General features: G+C 34.3%; 1 non-coding gene across 1 annotated transcript; it reads left to right on the top strand.

The window, feature by feature from the left end:
• The first annotated feature begins 1,580 nt into the window (after positions 1–1,580).
• TRNAM-CAU (transfer RNA methionine (anticodon CAU)) lies at positions 1,581–1,652 on the top strand. The gene has a single exon. It is a non-coding gene; the product is annotated as a tRNA-Met (tRNA).
• The last annotated feature ends 7,468 nt before the right edge of the window (positions 1,653–9,120 follow it).

The raw sequence follows: 9,120 nt of genomic DNA, 5'->3' as shown, positions 1-9,120 counted from the left end.
CCTGATCTTTCCCCTTAAAAGAGCTTAGGTGGCATTTGACAATCAGTGGTTTTGATGCCTAGCTTAGGTAATAGAGGGTAGATATTATAATAATAAGGGGACACCCTTAGTAGAAGTTTTTCTCTGATTCGGATGGTTCTCATGTATGTTATGTATCTGGAGATTGCATAGATGGGATATTAGTTTGAAGAATCTAAACAGAATGAGGATGAGATTTCGGCAGAAATTTTCTTAGAGGGGAATTAGTTAGGAAGGGTTATAAGTTGCCTTTTGCAAGAACCTTAGAGGGTAATTTGTTAGTTAGGAAGATTAGATCATACAGACTGAGAAATAGAGAATTGTTATTAAATACGCAAATAGTTGTCCCTAGAAGTTTAGAAGATCCCTGCCTGGATAAAATTGTAGGTCTGGCAGTCCCCACTGTATTGAGAAGACAACCAGAATATACAGGGAAATTGTTTTGTATACTGTGTTTTATGCTAAATGGAAGACTTTGTGTGTGAAGGTTGTTAGTTGCTAATGTGTGTTGTCATCGAAGATCATTTTTTGTTATTAGAAGTTCATTTCCTATCCCAGTAGACCATTTTCTAGGGTCCATATGGACCTGCTGTCCAGTTTCTATGAATCTTGTTATGGCCATTGGCACCTATTGGTGGTTGTGGAAAACTATTTGTAGAGATTTTTCCTTTGAATCATAAAACAGCGGAGGAGTTCAGTTATTCTTTAATGGATATATTTGTGACCATATGGGGTTCCTGAGGTACTGATTACAGATAATGGAGAGAATTTATAACAAGACGATAGAGTGTCTTGTAGATGTAATGGGCATTCGGAAAAGTCACTATTATTTCCTATAGACCAGAAGTTAATGGGCTATGTAAACGGGCAAATAGGAAGGTAATTGGGAAGTCTCTCAGAATTACTGTTTTGAAGGGCAATGATGTTTGGGATCAATGTAATCCAAAGCTAGTTAAAGAAAATAATTAGTTGAATATGATGGACTGTAATATGTTTGATCATTGGGTGAACATTATTATTCTATTTTATTGCATCTCTTGTTTCTTGCAATTTGGATGAACGGTGGAAAAATGAAGCTGCTGATTTGGATAGGTACTTGAGAAAATGATATAATAGAAGGTAATAGGATGAGAGATCAGTTGCCACGCAGCAGAAAGGAAGGCATCGGGTTATGTGCAAATCGTTTGGAAACGACTTCGATTATCTATTAAAGCCAAGGTGGGATGAACGGAGGAACTGTTGAACCATCTATCCTTTATGAAAAAGTAAGAAGGTTGAATGTCAATATAATGAAAATGGTTAGAGCTGTTGAAAAGAATTGTTTCTGTAGGATGTATGGCATAAGAAGAAAGAGTGAGATATGTGGAGATATGCAGATGTATCAAAAAGCCTATGATTGGTCAGGTGGAAAAAACTGAAAAAGGTTAGGGGACCAAGCATACAAAAATGAAAAATTCGGAAGTGTGTGCGTGTGTGTGTGTGTGTGAGCTGGCGCACATAACATATCATCAATAAAGTCTTCATATTTTTTTTTTCACTAATGTGAAAACTAGATAATATGAAGCAGAGTGGCGCAGTGGAAGCGTGCTGGGCCCATAACCCAGAGGTCCGTGGATCGAAACCACGCTCTGCTACGATGACTTTTGTGACGAAATTGAGTGATGCATGAGGGAATTTCCATGACGTCTGACGCATTTTTGACTGCCTTGTCTTGAAGTGAGGAATGAACAAAAAATTCAGTCCTTTCTGTAAGGTAATAGAAATTCGGCAGTATGTAAGCATACTTTAAACCAGTGTGCATTAATATTCAGTATTGGATGAATACTTACCATAAATTCAGTCACATTCAAGATCATCATCATGTATGAAGACAAAAGCATGGACCTTGCTTATTATATTATCATAGGTAGGTAGCTTTGTACCGGAATGCATAAAGATAAGTATGTATTTTAAAAGAATCAGTATCTGATTGTGCTGATAGAAGTGTTCAGACACACATACACACACACACACACACACACATATAATATGTGTGTGTGTGCATATTACATTATCATAATTCATTCCATCTTACCCTGAAAACTGTTCTCATTTATCAATATATCTTATAATTGTGTGGTGTAGGTTTTAATTAGGGACTTTGTTTTTCATAATTTATTTCTTATGGAGATATGTTTATATGTATATGGGAATAAATATATGACAAATTATTTATATAGTAGCGAGAAAATGGCTTCTGATACACAAAAAATTATAATTGATATATTTTGTTATTGATATATTTTTTATATATATATGAAAATATATATATAGAATATAATGATAAATTTTATATATATTATATACTATTAATATAACATAAGATTTCTCATATTTATTGAATTTTATCATATTATATAAGGATATTTTTAAAATATTGAGATTGATAGAAGATAAAAACATATTAGCCAGTTATATATAATAGGAAACATTCTGAATAGGTTTAAAGATGAAATTTGTAATTTAAGAATTAATGCAAACTATATCCAAAAAAATGGGTTATCTACCCAATGAAATAATTGAATGCTTTGAATATACCATATTGAGTAGAATTTGTTACTGAGGCCTTTGGTTTGATAGAAATTATAAAATTCAACTAACCATTCTGAAGCTAGATTCACCATTAGATTAAAATTTCTGTAAAGGGGTTAGAGTGAATGATAGTAAATCTGATATTGGATAGAAAAATCCTGATTCAAGAAAAGACAAAATTCTGTATCTTTCTTGGGCATATGCTGGATTTTTTCATAGATTTGTGAAGGGTTTTTCTACTTTAGCGTCTACAGATGTCCTGAGGGATGATATGCAGTTTGTATGGGGTGATGGACATAGTCATATTATCATATATAAAGATGCTTTAGATAAGTTTCCCCCAGTGTTGATACACATGGTTTCATGATTTTGAGCGAAGGGTTTCACTTTAGCCCAGATGCCAGTCATGCGATGTTATATGGGCCTACCCTTTCAGATATTATTTTATAATCCCAGTGTTGAAGTTTCTGGATTTATGAGCATCCTATCACTTTGGTGACAGATGCGATGATGTATAAACCTATATATATAGTTATATGATTATCCATCCAATTGTATTTTAAGACTTAAGATTAAGTACTGAACGGCTATGGTCGGTAGTGAACGAGGGAGGCCTTTGCTGTAGTGTCTAGTTTGGTTCATTTTAAGATGTTATTGGTGGGGAATCAAAACAGAGGTTCTTACAGATTATAAGCCATTGTTGGATCTTTTCAATAAGCCAGATCTTTCCCTAAAAGAGCTAGGTGGCATTTGACAATCAGGGTATTTGATGCCTAGCTTAGGTTTATAAGGGTAGATATATAATATTATAGTGGACACACTTAGTAGAAGTTTTCTGATTCGGATGGTTCTCATGTATGTTATGTATCTGGAGATTGCAAAGACTGGGATATTAGTTTAGAAGAATCTAAACAGAATGAGGATGAGATTTCTAGACGCAAAAGAGTTTCTTAAAGGGGAATTAGTTAGAAAGGTTATAAATTGCCTTTTGCAGGTCTTGAATTAGAAGGTAATTTGTTAGTTAGGAAGATTAGATGCAGACTGAGAAATAGTGAGGATAAGGGTATACGAATTTCAAAATAGTTGTCCCTAGAAGTTTAGTACCTAAATTTCTGGATGGTTCATTGTAGGTCTGGCAGTCCACACTGGGTATTGAGAAGACGTATGTAATATGCAGGACAATTGTTTTGGGAAAGAATATGCTGAGAATCAGTGGAAGACTTTGTGAGGTTGTTTAGTTTGTAATGTGTGTAAGGCATCGATTGTCATTTCTTGTTAATTGGGTTCATTTCCTATTCCCAGTAGACCATTTTCTAGGGTCCATATGGACCTCCTGTCCAGTTTCTGTGAATTTAGTTATTGCCATAGGTTTGTAGAGATTTTCCCTTTGAATCATAAAACAGCGGAGGAGGTGGCAGTCTTTCTTAATGGATATATTTGTCAGAAATGGGGTTCCTGAGGTGCTGATTACAGATAATGGGAGAGAATTTGTGAACAAGACGATAGAGTGTCTTGCAGATGTAATGGGCATTCGGAAAGTCACTATTATTCCCTTTAAACCAGAAGTTAATGGGCTATGTGAACGGGCAAATAGGAAGGTAATTGAGTCTCTCAGAATTACTGTAAGGGGCAATGATGTGAATTGGGATCAATGTGGGAAAGCTAGTTAAAGAAAATAATTAGTCGAATATGATGGACTGTAATATGTTTGATCATTTAGTGAACATTAGTATTCCATTTTATTGCATCTCTTGTTTCTTGCAATTTGGATGGATGGTGGAAAAATGGAAGCCGCTGATTTGGATAGGTACTTGAGAAAATTATATAATAGAAGGTAATAGGATGAGAGATCAGTTACCACGCAGCAGAAAGGAGGGCATCGGGTTATGTGCATCAATCGTTTGAAACGACTTCGATTATCTATTAAAGCCAAGGTGGGATGAACGGAGGAACTGTTGAACCATCTATCCTTTTGAAAAAGTATAAGGTTGAATGTCAATATAATGAAAATGGTTAGAGCTGTTGAAAAGAATTGTTTCTGTAGGATGTATATGCATAAGAAGAAAGAGTGAGATATGTGGAGATATGCAGATGTATCAAAAGCCTATGATTGGTCAGGTGGAAAAAACTGAAAAAATGGTTAGGGACTGAGCATACAAAAATTAAAAATTCGTGTGTGCGTGTGTGTGAGTATGTGCTGTGTGAGCTGGCACATAACATATATATCAATAATATGTATCTTCATATTTTTTTTCACTAATGTAAAACTAGATAATATGAAGCAGAGTGGCGCAGTGGAAGCGTGCTGGGCCCATAACCCAGAGGTCCGTGGATCGAAACCACGCTTCTTGGGATGACTTTGTGACAAAATTGAGTGATGCATGAGGGAATTTCCATGATGTCTGACGCATTTTTGATTGCCTTGCCTTGAAGTGAGGAATGAACAAAAATTCAATCCTTTATATATGTAGTGTAATAAAATTTCGGCAGCATGTAAGCATACTTTGAATTTTTCAGCATCAATTTTAATATTACATATTCTTTTCATTCTTGCAGACGAGATCTTTAATTGTTATTGGAACTATATGAGCAGCATCAGAATAAGAGAAGGACATTATTCATGTTCCCAAGGAAGTGGAAACCAGGAATACTGCCAACTTGCATATTAGAGTTCTCATTGTATCTGAGAAACTATATTAAGCGTCAGAAATATATATATATTCACTTGAGACCGGGATGTAAAGAGAAAATATTATTAGTATATGGATATGAAGCCGGAAAAATAAATATGTTCAAACGTTATCTTGAAAGGTCAGGAAGAGTAAAAGGCTCGTGATAGTTAAAGGATTAACATTGTTATTTCATTGGCGAGAATTTGAATCAAAGACAAGTGATTGATAGAAGAATATAAATAAATGATAATTATTTATATAGTATCGACAAAAATGGATATAATGATTTAAAATACTATTTGCTTTCTTATATGCCATTTTATTATTACTGTTGTGTATTTTTTTCTGTAACTTTCATGCATTAATGGTCATTCTAAATTGTCATGACCTTTGCTATTTCAGGGATATTTATTCTCAGTCACTATTCATTAGCCTACTACAGTTTCCTGAAACATCAGATTAAAAGACATCTCAGTGATGCGCATAGTGACATGCAAAATAAAAACCATTACATTTCCAAGGTTTAAAAATGAAATTCTGTTCAAAACAGATTCTCAAAATTGTAAATAAATATCATGGGTTTTGTAGTTATGAAAACCTGAATGCTTGGGAATCAGAAAATAGAGTAGTAGCATTTGTTACTGGAGGCTTAGGTTAAATGGGTTTTAAGATAAAATTAGTTAAGTGTAATTTTCTGAAGAAGTGTTGTACCTGGGAGTATATTTTGGATCATATCATTTCTAAAGATGGGGTTACAGTGAATGAAGATGCAAAGTTCATCAATTGTAGATTTTCCTACAAGAATAAGAAACAATTCAGTCTTTCTTCGTTGCATGGCTGGATTTTTTAGATTTGACAAATTTTTCTAGTTTAAAACTGTCTCCTTTGACAATTGATGTCTTGAGGGATGATTAGTGGTAGTTTGTATGGGGTGATGGACAGCAATCAGCCTTTCAGAATATTAGGGATGCTTTAGTTAATCCCTATATATTGATAGTTTATGATTTTGAGCGTCCTTATATTTGGTGATGTCAGATGCCAGTCACGATATATAGCCCTGCTGATGAGATGTTCGATGGAAGACTCCATCCGATTGCATTTTACAATAGGAAGATTAGAGATGCATGGTAGTAATCAACAGTTTTTATTGTGGTCGACAGAACGAGAGGCCTCCATTGCATTTTCAAAATCTAGTGTGGTTCATTTTTAATTGTTATTAATGGGCAATCACTATTCTTAAAGATTATAAAGCCATGAAAAAAATTCATGATTACATCTTTTTAAAAAAAGAGCTTTGTAAAACAAACAATCAGGGAGTTGATGCATGAATAGATGTACTAAACAGGAAAGACGTGATATTAACTCGAAAAGAAAAACAGCAGAAAATTTTCAGAAATAAACAAAGATGTTGTTATTTCTGGATATTGCAACGAGGGGAGGATATTAGTTTTAGTAAATCTAAAGTCGGATGAGGATGATGATTTTGGGATTAGATGCTTAAAGCATTTTTTAGATGAATTAGTTAGATATCTGTTATAAGTTTTCTTTGCAGGTCTTAAATTTGATGAGTTATATAATTTTGATATATGTTTAGTTCTAGGATATATAAATACAGACTGAGAATGCAGTAGGAAAAATATAGGTTATAGGTTTTGGGCTACATAAATATATATATATCTCTTATAGGGTAGTTTAGCATTTTCTTCTGGATATTGTTTGTTGTTATCATCAGTTTGGCAGTCTTGGATGATTGAAAACATATCAGAATATATGGGGACAATTCTTTTGGAGAATATATGTTTTCAGTATAGATTTTGTGAGATATTGTAAGTCAGTTTGTAATGATGTGTGGATTTGTGGACTTGAGTCGTTTTGAGTTTGGATCTTGTGTTTAATTTCCTATTCATCAGTTTTAATTTTATTTGGATATTCCATCTGGACTGCACAGTCCAATTTCTATTGAAACTATTATGGCCATAGGCACCTGTTGGTGGTTGTGGACAAAATTAATGTTCCCAGGTTTGTAGAGATTTTTCCTAGGAAAGTAAAACAGTTGAGAGGAGGGCAGTTCATTCTTTAATGGATAATGATTTGTCGTTATGGGGTTCTGCAGGTGCTGATTACAGATAATGGGAAGAATTTTTGAACAAATGTTGCTATTGTCTTGAAGATGGAATGGGCATTCGGAAAAATCAAATTATTCCTAAAGACGGCATTTAATGGATATGGTCAATGCAAATAGGAAAAGGTAATTGAGTTAAGATGTTACTGTAAGTGGCATTGAGAATAGTGGGATCAATATATTAAATAGAGTTCATTGTCACAGCATTAAGTCTAGAGGTTAGTGATGCCATTTTTGTGTCTCCCAATGAAGTGATTGTTTGGCTAGAGTGCAATGGTTAATTTATTACCTATTCCATCTGGTGATGATACAGTTAAATTGCTGATGTCAGCAAAGTTAGAGATATGATATGTCATATCTAAGAATCTTGAACTGAAAACTCAGGATATGGTTGACAGGAGCAACTAAACCTAGATAGAGTTAAATTTGTTGGGAGATAGAGTTTTTGTGAAAATAAATGCAAATGAGGAATCAGTTGAATTATAAACTAAATTTGAGGGTCCTTTTTGGGTTGTACAAAAAAGAAGGGGAATAGATTTGTTGTTCAGGATGAAAATACAGAGGTTTTTATTGACACATTTCTAAAATTAAAAGACAAGTTGATGGGAATGTTGTGGTTTAATTCCTGTGATGTTTTACATGGTGTTTCTCTGATCATTTTTTTAAAAGACACCTCTCTGTTTTTTTTGTTTTTTTAGGTTTTAAAAAGTGTGTGATCTGTAGTTTTTTTTTTTATCTAGGCTGATTCCATCAGTGAGGTTAGGCCCAGGTGTTATTATGGAAGAAGACTATGATGTGTGGTTGTCATCTGACGTGGTAACTTTGAGTATAGAGTTTGAGGATATAGGTTCATCAAGGGATGAGCTTGAAGCATCCCAGAATAAAGTTCAGTTGAATCAGGAAGTTATTGGGTGAGATGAATACCAGATGTAATCTGTGATCCATTTTGAGGTTGGTTAACCGAACTTAATGCTACAGCTGTTAGGGTCCAGGATAAGGTTAAGAAGACTATATGGCTTCCAAATTTAGGTTTTTGACTTCTTAGGTTTCTTCTAGAAGGAGTAAGAGGGCTGCGCCATTGTTAATTGGAGCCTTTTTGGTCATAGGAATGCTTGCTAGTGTGTCAGTTGCTAATTTGGTGAAAATTGAACAGGTATCAGCAGAATTAAGCTAGCCAAGGTTAAACTTTGATGACTTTACGAGATAGTAATGAGAAATTACTAGAGGGTTTTGAGACATTAAGGATGTCTTTAAATGGGTTATTGGTCACAGTTGATAGGATGGGGAAGACTTAGATGTTACGATAGTTTTGTCTTCTTGTCAAACTACCTTGCTGAATATTGAGAAAGAAGCAGAATCCGTATATCAGAAATTCAAATACAAGTTAAGGCAGTGGTTGACACTTCTAAGGGCAAATTTTTGAGATATTTTACCTCCCGGGTCTTTAGAATCGACTTTAATGAATGCAGCATATCTGTATGGTGCACAGGTAATTTTACTGGGGAGAATTTGTATCTTATTATGGGATTTTAAAAGTGAGTGTCTGATAGGGGCTTGCTTGTGGAAATTCCAGTTAGTAACTTGAAATCGTGTCATGGTTATATTTACAACCTTTTCCTAGTGGTTTTAATGGTTTAGTAATAGTATGGGATAGTGAGGAGACTATGTACCTTTTGGGGACCAGTTTCAATCATTGGCTTTTAACTATAAGTCAGGATGTGTTTTAGTTCATGATAG

This window comes from Macrobrachium rosenbergii, chromosome 56 (assembly GCF_040412425.1).
Source record: "Macrobrachium rosenbergii isolate ZJJX-2024 chromosome 56, ASM4041242v1, whole genome shotgun sequence".
Classification (NCBI taxonomy): domain Eukaryota; kingdom Metazoa; phylum Arthropoda; class Malacostraca; order Decapoda; family Palaemonidae; genus Macrobrachium; species Macrobrachium rosenbergii.
The sequence above is the reverse complement of the archived record's forward strand: the minus strand, read 5'-3'. Positions and strand labels throughout refer to the sequence as shown.